We start from the raw sequence: 18,118 nt of genomic DNA, 5'->3' as shown, positions 1-18,118 counted from the left end.
TTTCTACTTTTGTATATGGTTTAAATTTTTCATAGTGCAAGGCTTTTTCCAGACCATGAAATATATGTTTGTATGTGTTTATTAGTCAAGAAGTTCATGAGCAACGTGGATTATGAAAAACATTACATAAGGATTTCAGAAAAATTGTAGGAAAATAAATCCATGCTATCATACACCCAAGCAGGATCTAGTTTGAGACACTTAAAAGGTTAAGACATCAATTTGAAAGAAGCTCCTATCAGAGCAATGAAAAATATGCTAAAAAAGAAGCAAGACAAACATATAATGAATTTTGGGGGGAAAAGGGTGAAGGCACTGATGCTTCAGGAACATGTTATGAGGATAACTCCACAAAGAAATCAGCAATTTACAAATGGATAGGTGTTGAAGGATAGCACATTGTTGAAAGTGAAGCCAACAGCAATACATCATTCACATGAATTTGTGAGGAAAAAATTGTTTACATCCTCACTGAAAGATATCATTAACAATACAATGATTATCAGCACAAACAGTAGCAAATGTTAAAGACATCTCAATTGGTTACCTTAGGCAATTCTGACAGAAATAGTGAAGTGGAGCAAACATTCAGCATGATTGGTACAGAACTATTGTGCACGGATCAACCGCAGACAACAACAGAAGAGTTTTCAAAAGTAATTTTTCTTAAGTGGAATCAAGATCCTGAAGCATTTCAGAATCAGACAGCAAGAGAGGGAGAGGGAGAGGGAGAGAGAGAGGGCCAGAGATTGAGAACACCTGGAATTATGTCTATTAAAGTAAAGTCATGGCTAAAACTGATTGATTGATTAACATCTTAGAAATTCAGAAACAAGGAAATTAATTTGCTAAACTTCTATCCCAAAGCCCATTTAACTATATCCAAGTTTAGAAAAATTGCTTAGGTCTAATTAGGGTAAAATGACAAAATGTTTGTGAATATGAGTAGAGTATGTAACTTAAACTGAATTCAGTGTGGATCTGCATTACTTCAATGTCCTCATTGTGTTATAGTTGTACAGTCATGTGTTGCACGATTTTTTAGTCCATGTGAGACTCCATGTGTGCTGATATTTTAAAATTGTATGGAAAATGGAATTAAAAGATATATTAACTTTGTTGCAAAAAAACTCATAATAGATCCCATGAGATTATATCATCTAGGGAAATCATAAATGTCTTTGTGTGTGTAAATACAGTGCATTCTATGCTTACACAATGTTGAAATCTCCTAACCATGCATTTCTCAGAGCATATACCTGTTATTAAATGAAGCAGTATTGTAGAATAATTATGTAATATACCAAACTTTAAGTCCCTTGAAGGTAAGTATAATAGATATCATTTTCTATCTTTGATGTCTATAATATAGTGCACAGTACATTTGTACATGCATGTAAGTAACCTATATTATATGAACTGTCTTAGGGAACACAAAGCGTTTAAAACATGAAGAAAATTGTGTGTGTGTGTGTATTTCTTTACCTATTTCTTTTGCTGGTTCTTGCAGATATTCTGAAAAATGTATCATTATGTAAAAGATAACATTTTGCAAGAGAATGGAAAAAAATTTCTGGAAAGATAAAACTGTACTGTTTGATCCTCAGAGCATTGTAAAACAACAGTGCAGTTCTATGGGAAGGAGAGATTTTATTTTCATTCTAGGTGAACAGTACACTCTCTGTCAAGTTAATGGAAATTTTTTATCTTACCTATCTCTCAATTCCTTTCAAAGTACTGATGTGGGAACAAAATCCAGAGTGATAATTATGTTATCCGTAGCTATTTTTTCATTTTTTTTTAATCTGGGGGGAATGGCCTTATTAAGTCTAGTGTTGCAATTTTGTGTAATTTGTTTTTCCTTTAATTTTAGAGACCCTACTCAATTCCAAATTCATTCAGGTGAGCTCCTTCCCCGTTTTTCCCCTTATCTAATCCCTTCAGTGATGTTATTTCATTCATTTGCAACACAGATCGCTTTCTTACTTTCTGCATTCCATATTACGATTCCGCTAACCACTGAAATAGACTTTAATTCTGGACATTAAGACATATATTTTGTGCAGTAATGTCTAGTGGATTTTGACCAATCTGAAATGTGGTACATACACAGTATATACTATATCACACGTAACAATTTTACCTCCCTAAAAAATTCTCCTGTGCTTTGTCTGTTCAACTCTCCTTCCCACACTCCAAAACAAATCTCCCACAATTCCTGTTGACAAGAAGATGGAGTCACAGGATTTCCGTGTTGCAAAGAGAGTGTCCACTGTGATAATCACTTTGGAAAACAATTTGCAGCTGCCAGGTGAAGTTAAAGATGCATGTTTCCTTTCATCCTCAGTTCTCCTGCTCAGTGTCTGTCTTTTGACAGTGGTCTTAAACTGTAGTGTGTGTGTCCCCTGGGACCTCGTGAAGACTTGCCCAAGGGATCTGCACCAGAGGTGATTTTCTCATTTTTAATTTGCATGTATCTCATAAATACAGCATTATGTACATAGTAATTCTTCCCACCATACCTGCCCTCACACCCATTCTCCCTCTCCCTTCCTGCTCCCTCTCCTGTTTTATTCAAGAAAGAAAAAAAGAAAAGAAAGAAAAAAGGAAAAAAAAAAGAATTAATGGAGTAAACTAAGAGAAGTGTCCCTCAATAGTCTATACAAGGACTGATCTATTTTGTTGCCTCTTGAAGGTGATTTCTCTTTTTTTTTCCCTTCCTCTTTTCCTTTCCTTCCTCTCCCTTCTTTCCTTTTATCAACTTAATTGTCTCTGAAGAAGAATCTAAGGATGAAACATCTTTTGTGATAACTGTTATTTAAGAGACATAGTAATATCCTCCTTTTAATATACTAAAAGGAACTGATTTTTAAAGAACAAATTTTACTATTAAGTTTCATGGTAAAACTCTTTGAGGACAGAGGTCCTGTGTGGGAAGTTAGTGCACAGTGATTCTTGTTTGTTTAACAATTATCACTCTTATGCATGACATCAGAAATAGCCCAAGGCTCTTAACATGAGCTGCCTTGGCTATGGAAGCCTTTCAATCCGTTGGCTCAACAAGACCAAAAGCTAAGTGGAAATTCTCTCTTTCCTTCACAGAAAAGTACATCCTTCTTTGGTGGTCATTTTTTTTACTGGGGTCTCATCCACAGGAGTCCTTTATGTAGGACCTTATTTTTTTCCAGAGTGTCTTGGATTTCCATGCCTGAAATACTCTTCATGGTTTTCTAGCCAGACTGGAATGTCTTTAGGACTGATTCTGATGTCAGAATGCTATTTAAAGTGATTGCCATTCTATAAGTCTGCTGTATAGACTGCTTCTCGTGTTGGAGCCTTCACTCTTTTTTAATTTTATTATTGTTTCCATACACTTAGTCCTATTTGTATCATCACTTGATCCTATCTATATGGTCATTCTGGTACTTAATCCTATCTATTTTGTCTTTATAATACTTAAGGTGCTATTTTTTATCAGCCAGCTTAAGGGATTTTGGGATCCTGTGACAATTTTTTTTAGCTGTAGCCTTAGAAGTGAGTCTGTAGTAAATTATGTAGGACTATACTGCTTTGCAGTTATGCACTTCATGCATTTCACAATTATAGCTTTAGGATCCAGGTAATTCTTCCCACTGTGCCTGCCCTCCCACCTACAATTCCACCCCCCTTCCTCTTCCCTTTTTTACTCTCATCCATGTTCCTTACTAAGATCTGTCTTGAATTGACATATATATATATATATACATATATATATATATTATTAACTCTATATTTAGTATAGAGTTCAATGACTCGTACAACAGAAAAAGATAAGCAAAATATTATAAAGGCAAAGAAAGGTGATGATAACAAAAATATGGAATAAAAAGTGAGGAGAGCTGTTCAATATCATTCCTTCTCATAGTGTCAATTTCATTTCTACATGTTCTCTTTTAGGTGCTCTATTAGTTATCACAGGTCGAGGAGAACATATAGAATTTTTCCCATTGAGACTGGTTTATTTCACTAAGTATGATGCTTTCAGTTTTTTCCATTTTGTTGCAAATGACCAGTCTTCATTCTTTTAACTGTGTATAGTATTCCTTGTTGTACATTTCCCATAGTTTCTTTATCTAGTCTTCAGCTGAAGGATGTTTGGATTGAATCCATGCCTCTGCTATTGTGAATATAGTTGTGAAAAACATGGAGGTACAGATAGGCTTTTCATATGCTGATTTCATGCACTTTTGGGTAGACTCCCCAGGAGTGGGATGGCTGGGTCATATAGGAGGTCTATATCCATACCTCTGAGGTATCTCCACACTGTCTTCCATAGTGGCTTTACCAGTTTATATTCCCACCAACAGTGGATTAAGGTACACCTTTTTTCCCCACATCCTTGCCAGCATTTGTTGTTTGTTGATTTCTAGATGAAAGCCATTCTAATTGGGCTGAGGTGAAACTTCAATGTGGTTTTGATTTGCGTTTCTCTGATGGCTAGTGATCCAGAGCATTTTTTCATCTGTCTGTTGGCCATTTGGATTTTCTGTTTTGAGAAATGTTTGTTTAATTCCTTTGCTCATTTCTTAACTAGATTGTTTTTTTTTTTTTTTGTTGAGTTTCCTGATCTCTCTATATATATTCTGGTTATTAATCCTTTATCAGTTGTATAGTTTGCAAATATTTTTTTTCCCGTTCTCTTGGTTGTCTCTTCACTTTGCCGATTGTTTATTTTGCAGTGCAGAATCTTCTCAATTTGGTTTAATCCAATTTGTCAATTTTGGTTTCAATTGCCAGTGCTTCGAGGGTCTTTTCCAGGAACTCTTTGCCTAAGCTAATGTCTTATACAGTTTCCCCAATGTTCTCTAATAATATTATGGTGTTGAGCTCTAGATTTGGCTCTTTAGTCCATTTTGAGTGGATTTTGGTGAAAGATGTCATGTAATGGTCTTGCTTCATGCTTCTGCATGTGATGATTCAGTTTTCCCAGTACCATTTGTTGAAAAGACTGTCCTTGCTCCAGGGGTTGATTTTAGCTCCTTTTTGAATAATAGTTGGTTGTAGATATTTCGATTCTTTTCAGGTGTTTCTATTTTGTTCCTTTGGTCTATACATCTGTTTTTGTACCAGAACCAGGCTGTTTTGATTACAACTGCCCTGTAGTATGTCTTGAAATCTGGCACTGTGTTGCCCCTGGCTTTGTTTTCATTGTATAAGATCACTTTAGCTATTCAGTGTCTCCTGTGTGTCCATATGAATTTCACCATCATTTTTTTTTCTAGAAGAATGTCTTTGGTATTTTCATTGGTATCACTTTGAATCTGTAAATTGCTTTCAGTAGTATGAACATTTTAATGATATTGATCTTTCCAAGCCATGAACATGGAAGATTTTTCCATTTTGTTGTGTCTCCTATTTCTGTTTTTAATGTTTTATAATTCTCATTGTAGAGATTTTCTACATTCTTGGTTAACCTTATTCCAATGCATTTGATATTTTTGGTATCTATTTTGAATGTGGTTGATCTTAGAAGCTCTCTCTCAGCTGTGGCATTGTCTGTATATACAAAGGCTGTTGATTTTTGTGCATTGATTTTATATCCTGCTACATTTCCAAACTCTTCTGAGTTTCAACATTCCCTTGGTGGAGCTTTGCCTCCCCTATGTATAGTATTACATAATCTACAAATAGGGATAGTTTGACTCCATCCTTCTGATTTTGTCTCTTTGATTTCTTTTTCTTGTCTTATGTCTCTGGATAAAACTTCCAGGAATATTTTAAAAAGTAGTGGTAAAAGTGTACACCCTTGTCTGGTTTGAGATCTCAGTAAATTGCTACCAACACTTCCCCATTCAATAAGACACAAGCTATGGGTTTGCAATATATTGCTTTGCTTTGAGAAATGTTTCTTTTATTTTCAATTTCTTGACGTTTTCATTATGAAAGAGTGTTGCAGTTTGTCAAATGTTTTCTCTGTATCCAGTGACATAATCATACAATTTTTATTCTTCACTTTGTTAATGTGATAGATATATAGATAGATGTGTAAATATAGTATCTTGTGTTCATTTTGATGTTGAACCAATACCCAACACCTAAGCTCACTGTTTTAAATGTATCCTAAGTAAGTTATACCACATTTCAATTTTCAGCCAATTGAGTGTTTACTTACTTTTTAAATTGAAAGAATATGGGACGGGGCGCTGTGGCATAGTGGGCTCAGCCTCTACCTGTGGTGCTGGCATCCCATATGGGCAGTGGTTTGAATCCTGGCTACTCCTTTTCTGATCTAGATCTCTGCTGTGGCCTGAAAGCAGTGGAAGATGGTGCAAGTACATAGGCCCCTGGATTCATGTGACAGATCCAGAAGAAGCTCCTGGCTCCTGGCTTCAGCTCAGCACAGCTGCAACTGTTGTGGCATTGGAGAATGAACTAGAAGATAGAATACATTTTTCTCTGCCCCTCCCTCTTTCTGTTTGTAACTAAACCTCTTAAATAAATAAAATAAAATAAATATTTAAGATAATATGTTTTCTAATTATCCTACACACACACACACACACATGCACACACAAGTTAATGATGGATGAAGAGCTCTTCTTACAATTTGTTAGGAATTATTTATTTTTTTCCTCATCAGTTAGTAGAAACCACAGGGAAATATTCTTTTAGTAAATTGTTAAGATTTCCATGCACATATTGATATCCAGTAATAAATCCTTAAAAGTATTTGGAAATGAAGGTAAGGAAAGATCCTGATGTCATAGTTCAAAACTTCTTTAACTTAACATAAAGCTTGCAGTATAATTACATACTTTAAGTTGGAGAGAGTTAAGAGTATTTGAATAGTGTTCACCAGTTTTTAAGAACTTGTACTAAGATAGACATTATTACATAATATTTCTTGTGTTCTGTTTGATATTAAGTAATTTACATATTATATATTCATATAAGTATATACTTAGGCATGAAAATAAACATGCACACCCTATATTCCACACTGAATTCAGTGATGATATTTATATTACCATTTAACATTATTATGGCTTTCATGGTTGGTAACAAATGTAACAGGAAACAACAGATGTTAATAGGAAAAATGGAAATTTCTGATGAGATGGTTTGGTCTTAGAAGTGTTTTAGAAAACAAGTAAAGTGCAAAGTTTCACTAGGTCCTTCAAATAAAAATGATGTAAACCCACTGATGACAGTTTAATGGGTTTAGGCAGGAGGATGGGGCTATATAATATCGAGATAGATGGTGTTGAGTCCCATGGATAGATTCAGTTACTGGCTCTACAGATCAATAATGGCAATCATGAGGATGATTTACTGTTAGGGAAACATATTTTGGTGGTATCTAGGGCTTGTCTGACAATGCATATTCAAAAGATAGATTGAATGCCCTACAATGTTAACCCTGTCACTGATGATTTTAGTATTTTTCTGAGATGCACTAAAAAAGACTATTTTTTCTCTTAAAATTATTATACTGAATGAAAATATTTAGGCATATCAGTTCTAGCTGGAGAATTTAGTATGTTTCAAAAATATGATACTAAGGTTAAATTGCATCATTCAGATGTTTCAAAAATATGATACTAAGGTTAAATTGCATCATTCAGAATGTCTAATATTAATTTTTATTTTTTGGAATGAAAGATCACTATAGATTAGAAAATAAAGTAGCTTCACTGCTACTTAGTATATTACAAACAGAGAAAGTGACATTGAAGAATATTCATTAGACTAAAATTGCAAAATGATATATTGCATTGTATTCAGGGAAGGCATCAGGATTGTGAGAAGTTGGACATCGTTGTATCTGTTAAGAAAACAGTTGTTGACATCTTTGCTGTAAGAAAAATTGCACTTATTTCTATGGAGATTGGCAAAAATGCAATTAATCAAAGGTCAATTTCCCAGTAGCTGAAAGTCATGGATACTTCCTTGCAAGCAAGAAAGAAAGGAATATTCAGAATTTGATTCCCTTAAGTAATACATTTTTAAAGTAATTCTTATTTTCTGTCTCTATTATATACTATTGTAATAATGAAACATAAATTATGTTTCCTATATCTATTACTCTACTGACAGAGTGATACAAACATGTGACTGAACATGCCTACCAGGAAGATGTGCGATTTTTACTGGAATATCCTGGCATAGGTAGATCTCTTAATCTAAGACCTGGAACTTATAACTACCAGTAACTTATTTCCATTTCTTTGTGCTTTTGCTTCCTGAAATGTGAAATAGGGAGTGAGCTCCCTATGTGACAGGTTTCCCATAATGAGCATGTGAGCCAATAAGACAAAGGGGAAAATAATGTCAGCCTCCAATATTATCTCAGAGATGGGAATAAACTTTAAAGGAGAATATAAAACATTTATGTCATTGCTTTGATTCTTTTTCCTTTTTAAATTTTTATTAATATAAATAGAAAATAATTCTTATGTTTCATTGAAATATATTTTTCATAATGAAATAAGTACTCACTGACTTATTATAATATATTCATAATCAGTTTTTTGCTTTTATAGACATATCAACAATTTTACTTTTTCTTGAAGAGAACCTTGATGTCTTCCCATTTACCATTATCTATTACATTCTCATAATTTTCCATGCAACCCACTCCACCACCAGATCATTATAAATATCCATGTTTAGAATGAATGTATTCCTCATTTAACAAAATAACTTTCATTGATCATATATACCTCTTTTTCAGCTGCAAATCATTTTAATGGATTATCTGTCTCATTGACAAGGGTTAGTGACATAGTACATCACCGTAATCATTCCCTTGTTTATCTCATCCCTTGGTTTTAAACGCTCATTAAATTCACCTTTCTGACTACTGCATGTCTGCACTGCAGGTAGCTGAAGGTAACTATAAAATAATTGACAAGCATGTGTCCTCAGTTTTCCCATCGTCTACCTATCTTTTTTGTTCATTTTCTTTTTAAATATGACTTCCAATTTATTTATATTAAGATAATATGTTACTTTGTGTATCTATTATTTACTAGAATTATGGAATACTTGAAAAGCTCATGGAAAATCGATGAATTCATTTTGGTACAAAAATATTTTCATAATGGTTTTGCCATAACACATTTCCATGAACTTTTTGATGGCCTTTCACATCTATTTACTTAAAAAAATTTTACCCCAAATGATCTGATCCTTTTATTTCCTTTTTCCAAATATTTTAAAGTTTCCTTATCTGTCTTCACAAGGGCTGAAATTGTTTGTTTTGCTTTAATTGTATTGTTTTTCAATGACACCTCTTGAATGACAAATTTGGCAAATACTGACATAAATTTATTGAAAGAATGCATGACATTTAAAAAAATTTATATTATCATCATTAGATTCTCCAAACAATTTGGAGTTCCTGAAAGTTATTTTAGTTTGTTTTCTCTGACAATGCAAAGGCCCCTTCTATTTTCTTATATATAGTAATGTATGTGTGTGCACACGTGTGTGTGCAGCCACTGAGAGGTTGAATCAGTTTTCTTTCTCATTCCTTCACCTCACTCCAGGTAGGCATGTATAGCACTACTGAGAACCCTAGCAGACAAGTTATAATGGGCTCTGGTCAAGTACACTACTTTCTTCTAACTTCTGACTTCCAAGCAACATTCTTTCCCAAGTCTGCTTCTGGATTCTAAGTAACATTCTTTTCCAACGTTTTTGAGGGACACAAAAGAATTATTCAGAGAATGTGAAGGTGAAATATCAGTTTAATGAATCATAGTTATTACCTTTTCAAATAAGGCACTTTTCAATTATATTTTTAGTTTTCATTGTCAGTATATCTAATAATTGATACAATCTCATTAAATGGCCAAATATCACTAAATTATTTCCTTACATAAAAATGAATTATTTTCTACATTTATAGAGTTCTTGGTTGTTAACAGCAAGGAGACAATTCAGTTTTCAAATATTGTTTTATGGATAAGATAATGAAGCTTTTAACAATTAGGAAAGTTATCCAAGATTGCATATATGAAATACTTTGTACTATGAAATGATTTCCTAAAATTTATATTTCAGAAGATTAATAGAAAACATTTCTTTTTTTCTAGACTTTTATTTTATAAATATAAATTTCCAAAGTACAGTTTATGAATTACAGTGGCTCCCCCCCCATAACTTCCCTCCCACCTGCAACCCTCCCATCTCCCACTCCCTCTTCCATCCCATTCTCATCAAGATTCATTTTCAATTATCTTTAAATACAGAAGATCAATTTAGTATATATTAGGTAAAGATTTCAACAGTTTGCACCCACACAGAAACACAAAGTGTAAAGTACTGTTTGAGTACTAATTATAGTATTAATTCACATTGTACAACACATTAGGGACAGATCCCACATGAGAAGTAAGTACACAGTGACTCCTGTTGTTGACTTAACAATTTGAGGCTCTTGTTTACGGAGTCAATAATCATCCTAGGCTCCTGTCATGAGCTGCCAAGGCTATGGAAGACTTTAGAGTTTGCCGACAATGATCTTATTTAGACAAGGTCATAATCAAAGTGGAAGTTCTCTCCTCTCTTCAGAGAAAGTTACCTCCTTCTTTGATGGCCCCATTCTTTCCACTGGGATCTCACTCACAGAGATCTTTCATTTAGATTTTTTTTTTTTTTTTTTGCCAGAGTGTCTTGGCTTTCCATGCCTACAATACTCTCATGGGCTCGTCAGCCATATCCGAATGCCTTAAGGGCAGATTCTGAGGCCAGAGTGCTGTTTAGGACATCTGCCATTCTATCAGTCTGCTGTGTATCCTTATTCCTATGTTGGATCGCTCTCTCCTTTTTAATTCTATCAGTTAGTATTAGAAGACACTAGTCTTGTTTATGTGATCCCTTTGAATCCTATCCTATCATTATGATGAATTGTGAATTGAAACTGATCACTTGGACTAGTGAGATGGCAGTGGTACATGCCACCTTGATGGGATTGAATTGGAATCCCCTGGCATGTTTCTAACCCTACCGTTTGGGACAAGTCCAGTTGAGCATGTGCCAAACTGTACATCTCCTCCCTCTCTTATTCCCACTCTTATATTTAACAGGGATAACTTTTCAGTTAAATTTAAACACCTAAGAATAATTGTGTGTTAATTAAAGAGTTCAACCGATGGTATTAGTAGAACAAAAAAAATACTAAAGAGGGTAAAGTATAAAGTTGTTCATCAACAGTCAGGACAAGGGCTGATCAAGTCACTGTTTCTCATAGTGTCCATTTCAGTTCAACAGGAAAATATTTCATGAATGGGGAAATTATTCCTTCTTATCAATTTGAGAAACAAAAAATTCTTTTGAAAATATCTCATTCAGGCAGTCTTGATCTGACATTTTAACTCTACTGTCTTCATCCAGTATTATCAAAGAATTAGGTAATTACACTAGAGTCTATTAATATAAGCAGATATTTCAATATGGAAAACCAGTTTGTCTTGTAAACCAGAATATCGTAGTTAGAATAACCTGAGAGAAAAAAAATATTCTTTTATGTTAAGTCACGAATTAAAAAATTAAAGGCCTACAATTTTAATTTCTTACAAATAGTTTGTTATTCACATCACTATATACACTACTACATTTCACACAAATTCAATACAGAATTTCATATGTTTTCTCCCCGTAAGTGATTGGTAATTTCCTTCCTTAAATATATTTAATAAATTGGTTGAGATTCCATTGTGCCATACTGTGTGTTTTACTAGAATACCTCATCACTTGAAAATTGAAACTAGATGAATTGCACCTTTTGGGTTTCTTCCTCTAATTGTGTACATGAAAGGGTAACAGATCAGCTCACTGTTTCTGCTAGCTGTCTGGCCACAGCTCTGATGATCATAGTCATTACGGACTTACGTGGTCATTAAGAACTTATCAAAAAGATCATTTTATAAAGCATTCATGTATAAAATGGAAACCAAGATAAATAGAAATGAGGTTTGTGAGATATTGAATAATTTCAAATAAAGTTTTCATTCAATTAATATCCATTTGATTCTTTATAATCTTAGATGTTTCAAATTTATGAAGACCCTCTGTGGTTCTTGGGAAAATTTTTACAGATCCATCCAATTCGTTTCTTCTTACAATAGAGGGGAGCAGAGTCAATGGAATTTTAGCTCAGACAAGTTTGTGGTATGTAAACAAGTTTGTGTCATGTAAACAATGCGTACTGAAAAAAATTGGCTACCTTGTAATACACAAGTAAAATAACTTAAAAAAAAAAACCCTCTTGGCCTTAAGCATAGTTATCATTTAGTGAATGCTAATTACATTATGCTAATAACTCATTTTGCCCTCAACACATCTGTGCTAGGAAATTGATACTTAGAGAAGTTTAATATTGTGACATAGTTGAAGTCTGTGAGCAGGAAGTCTGAATGCATAACTCATTTTAAATTGCTTTTCTTTTTTGATTTAGACTGAAACTATAAAAGAGGCTAAATAATTAATATTGCAAGGCTCAATAAGCATTTTCGTAATTGTCCTAATGTCTGCTTTCCTCAGTCTTTTGTCTGAGTTTCACACAGGCAGAAGACAATTCCAGAAACAAAATGATGCTTAACGTCGATTGTTCAGAGAGCTGCTGGATGCATATTTTCATTCTTAATTGATATCAAAAATAAATATTTGTATTAACAGTGTATTGCCATTAGTAGCATTCTTGAACAATGTCTTGACTAAAAATATTTTTTTTAAATTAAGCAAGCATAAAATATTGACAATTGAATTAACAGAAGCAGAAAGGAAAACATTTTCCTTAGTGTTTTGCAAACTTAAAAGTCCATTCTCGCCTAGAAAATATGAGAAAATACATTCAAAAATATTACACATTTAGTAATCTCCACAGATCAATTAATCTAATTACTTGAATAAAATGAATGGCTGATTACTCTAAGGATTACATCAGACATAGCTTGTTTAACACAAATTTATGAGTTAAATCTCCCCTGAAATTATGAAACCCTGAAAAATAAGCCAAGGTCATGGTCTTGAATCTAACCAAGTAGGCCAATAGTGTCTCATATTAACTAACTTGAATTATTCAGATATAATCAATAGTGTCTAAAATTTTCAAATTTCTTACAACTGCAATATGGTGTTATGTTTAAATGTCTAGTCCTCCTCTGGAAGGTTCACTACATATTTGTGCTCTGTAGCCCTAGCATTCTTGACATTTGGATAGTACTCCTGTTAAGACAATTTACTCTCTACAACAAGTTATGATAACCCTAACGTTTGGGGAGAGCCGAATAATCCTCTAATGAGGAGGGTCAGTAAATAAATGGGGAGAACATTTCCTTCTACCACAAGAACACTGGCAAAGACATTCTATTTGAACATATAGAAGCAAATGGTTAACCTAAACAGAATGGAGATACCAAAGAAAAGAAAACCCAAGAAAAGATCACTGGGCTCTCTACAGTTGGAGACATTCTAGTGGAAGTGGATCTAGCACAAAAAATTTCAGAGGAAAAGCTGATAATGGAGAAAGAAACCAAAAAATGTTTCTTCCATGGACAAAAAAAAATAAGGAAAGAAAAAGTCTGGTGAATTTCTATGGACTGCAGCAAAGGGGCAAAACAAGATAATAATAATCATAGGTATGGAAATATTAGATTCATCAGTATTTGACCACAGTGCATTTGAAATGTCAGCAATATATTCATTGTTTGGTATTATTTTTTCTCCAATCACAATACATTATCATGAACATGGTGAAGAGATGTAGGAAAAGGCAGAGCTGTGATGCAATGAGAAGGCCATGCCAAGATGGCCACTGGCAAGCAAGCGTCAGTTACTTAGGAATGGCTTTGGAACCCACCTGACAAAGGAGCCTGCCTGGCAAAAGGCAGTAATTGGTTAGGGCATAAACCACCCCTTGACCAGATTGGTTGCCTCGGCTATATAAGCTGCTGTACCAACTGAAATAAACTATTCTGCGAGCTGCTCGCCTGTAGCCCACTTTCACCCGACTCCCAATGTCTGTATCGTGACTCCACGCCTCTTGCCCCCACTGTACTCCTCCTCTCAGAATGAATCCACAGCTACAGAGAGTGATCTCATAGAAGAGGGAGGTTGAGTGCAGGGTAGACAGTGGAATGAAACCTGGAAAATGATTGTGGTGGTAGTTCAATTTGTTGCATATTTGGTTTAGACGTTAGAGAAAATTAAGTGAGATCTTAGAGTGTGGAACATTCCAGGTGACAATCAAATTTAAGGAGTATAAAGGGTTTTGGTTGCTGATATAAAAATAAGGTCCTTGTATTGATCAGACAACCCACATGAAATTTGGTATTAACCGGAATGAACACAACAGTTGGTTAATCAATAAGTAGAACCAAAACATTGACAACTGGCAGTGTTGTGTTATATTTGTGCAGATATGTGTGTTTATGAGTAATGATGCTATTATTTCACCTCATGGAATATTTATATGTTAAATATGTGGAGATGTGTTGGCAACGTGTTTCATTTGTGGAGAAAAGCTTAAGGAACAATTCAGCATGCTATAAATATTTATAGTTGTAATTCTCCATCTTAAAGTAAGTAGTGTGACCTTTTCCATTTCTTTAAGTGATGTGTCCTAAAATTTTTCACAACCCTTTAATGGCATTTATATCACAAAGATAGAATGAGAATATGTAAATTAGTCTGAGGATTACTTTTCTAAGTAACCACACACACTTCCATTTTGGGGCGAGGCTCTAAAAGTAAAACTTAAGCTTACTATATTCGGTTATGTCCTAGGTGACCTTGTTGTAATGCATTGTTATAATTATACTGAATAATCAATGGAAAAACAGTAAACTTCAAAGGCTAATGAACATACACTATAGTATACAAGATAAAAGATGGCTAGCTTTTCAATGTTTTTCTCTGCATTTACAAAACTAATTTCCACCTTTCACTTGCCCAAATACTAACTGGGGTATTCTCGTGACTATTAGGCTAGTTCCTTTAATAGCTACATGAGGCTACTTCAAAGTTAGGGAAAATGCATACTATGAATAAACTATGCATGGATTTCAAAGACTTCTGCACCAAAATAACTGATCTCTTAATTCTATTTGGAAGTCTCTTCAATGCTCAAGAAAGTGTGGCTTTCATTTTTCACTCACCGCCTGTCACTACTGATTTATAAGAAACAACTTTTGTGTGATACAGGTTGCTTTTATGCTTCATGAAGACATAAATGCTGGACAAAGTAACATTTGACGGGCTTTTGTGGGACAATTAATTATGCCTGTTCACATTCTTTTTAAAAAAATATTTTTTGTTTATTTATTTGACAGGTAGAGTTACAGACAGTGAGATGGAGAAACAGAGAGAAAGGTCTTCCTTCCATTGGTTCACTCCCCACATAGCCGCTATGGCCGGAGCTACGCCGATCCGAAGCCAAGAGCCAGGTGCTTCTTCCTGGTCTCCCATGCAGGTGCAGGCGCCCAAGCACGTGGGCCATCCTCCACTGCCTTCCTGGACCACAGCAGAGAGCTGGACTAGAAGAGCAGCAACCAGGACTAGAACCCGGCGCCCATATGGGATTCCAGAGCCGCAGGCGGAGGATTAACCAAGTGAGCCATGGCGCCGACCCAACCTGTTCACATTCTTAACCTATTAGATTAACATAATAAAAAAATTAAGAATTACCACTTTTGATTTGCTACTAAAAGTCTTCATGTATGAACTGTAATACTCTTGTTTTTAAATTTTATTTCATTTGCGAGACAAAGATAAAGAACCAGAGAGACAGACAGACAGAAAGAGCTTGCCTCTGCTGGTTTAATCCTCAAACACCTGAAATGATCACAGATAAGCTAGGCCAGAGAGAGGCATCAGGAACTCAATCTAGGTCTCCCATTTGGATGGTAGGGCCTGAAAATATTATGTGCTTGTTTTTCAGAATCATTTGGTGCTTTTTTGAATATTACTGAAAGATTTTTACTAAATCAATGAATATTTACAGGAGGTTTTAAGAGCCAAGTTATAAAATAACATGTAAAAATTATATAGATATGTGGATGTTCTGTACATAGAATAATACATGCTGAATAAGCTCTGATGTAATATAACTTCTTTCCCATGCTAGAGTAAAAATTGTACAAAACTAACGCTGTTAAAAATGCATATCTTGTGTATATATATATATATATATATATATATTGACAGGCAGAGTGGACAGTGAGAGAGAGAGAGAGACAGAGAGAAAGGTCTTCCTTTTGCCGTTGGTTCACCCTCCAATGGCCGCCACGGTAGCGTGCTGCGGCCGGCGCACCGCGCTGTTCCGATGGCAGGAGCCAGGTGCTTTTCCTGGTCTCCCATGGGGTGCAGGACCCAAGGACTTGGGCCATCCTCCACTGCACTCCCGGGCCATAGCAGAGAGCTGTCCTGAAAGAGGGGCTACCGGGACAGAATCCGGCGCCCTGACCGGGACTAGAACCTGTTGTGCCGGCGCCACAGGTGGAGGATTAGCCTATTGAGCCGCAGCGCTGGCCTCATATCTTGTATATTTTAGGGATCTTATATCACAGTTCACAATATCGATAATATATAGATATAATATCGATGTTCAGTATAAACTGAACTTGAAATGAGCTTTACAGTCTTGTTTCATTGATTTACTGTTTAATTTTTATTTCCTGGATCGGTGATATTCAGTATATTTCCTCCTGCCTGAAGCAATTATGTTAAAGTTGTATTGAAACACTTGAAAAGTATCTAGCAGATATCATATCAGCATTCAGTTTGCAATTCATTTTTGGCAAAATGTTTGATTTCTCACAAGTGTCTTGTTTGCTGCTGTGACAATCAAAACATTATTCTAATGATTCCTAAAAAGTAGTTTTCTTAAAGAATCAGCCATATTAATTGCTTCATATGACTATAATAAATAACACCTTACAGATTTACTAAGTTAATGAGTGAGGAGATATTTAGTGAAGTAATAACACTGTAAAGAACCACATCCCATCATAACTGCTATGTTGTATAAACCACGGAGACACTCCTATAGTCACTTAAGATCAGAAAAGCTACATAATTTCTGTATTGTCAAATGCAGACATTAAAAGATACACAACATCATAAATCACTAATGAAATGTAAATTAAAGCCACAATGAAACATCACATCATAACTATTAATATGCCCCATATTAAAAAAGGATGACCATATTAGAGGATAAGGCAGAACTGAAACGCTCATATATTGATGATGTGAATAGGAAATTATATGATCATTTTGGAAGAAGACATAGATGACTTTTTTTTTTATTAAACCTATGAAAACCAAATGTTAATGCTACTCTACTTCTAGGCATTTGAAATGAGCAATTTGAAATATTTAATCACATTAAATTTTAAAAACATAATAAATCATCAAATTTTGCTTATATTTTTTAGCAAATAGGCTTCTTTCTATGCTTACTGACTACTTTCAAAAGTTCATTCCTATTTTATCCAAATATAAAACTATAAATCAGTTTGATAAACCATTTATAGTAGCATACAAATATAACATTTTATTTTATTTTGTTTAGAAATTATTTTTATAGTACAGATTTTACTAACATGGTTTGACTTACAACTTCTGATTTTAAGATGGTATTAAAGTAATTGCATGCAGTGGAAACCTTCTTCCAAATTTTGAATTTTGATAGTTGCCTGGGCTATTGCTATTCATTAAGGTATTCTCTGCAATACTGGACAGCAGGTGCAAGTGCCATCTTCCAGTCAGTCAAGTGATCCTGAAGGGAAACAACCTGTACTCTACAGCGTGGATTCCTAGCTAGGATTTTCAGCAGTGTAGATTTATTAAGTGGCAGTTATGGTATTTTCCAATTATGATGGGTTTATTGGAATGTTACCTGATTGTAATATAAAATAGTTGATGTGAAAAGACATAAAGATATTTGCAACACAAGGAAACAGCAATGCAGTGAAGAGATCAGTATGATCCTAGAGAATCTATTCAGTAAAGGTTGATAGTAAGATCAAGTAGGTTACAGGTTTGCGAAATTTGTTAGATTTGGATTTTGTAAAAAATGTTTTGCATTCTGATTTGTAATAGATATGCAGAATTTAGTAAGGCACAATAA

The sequence above is a fragment of the Lepus europaeus genome, chromosome 2, assembly GCF_033115175.1.
Source record: "Lepus europaeus isolate LE1 chromosome 2, mLepTim1.pri, whole genome shotgun sequence".
Taxonomy (NCBI): Eukaryota; Metazoa; Chordata; class Mammalia; order Lagomorpha; family Leporidae; genus Lepus; species Lepus europaeus.
The sequence above is the reverse complement of the archived record's forward strand: the minus strand, read 5'-3'. Positions refer to the sequence as shown.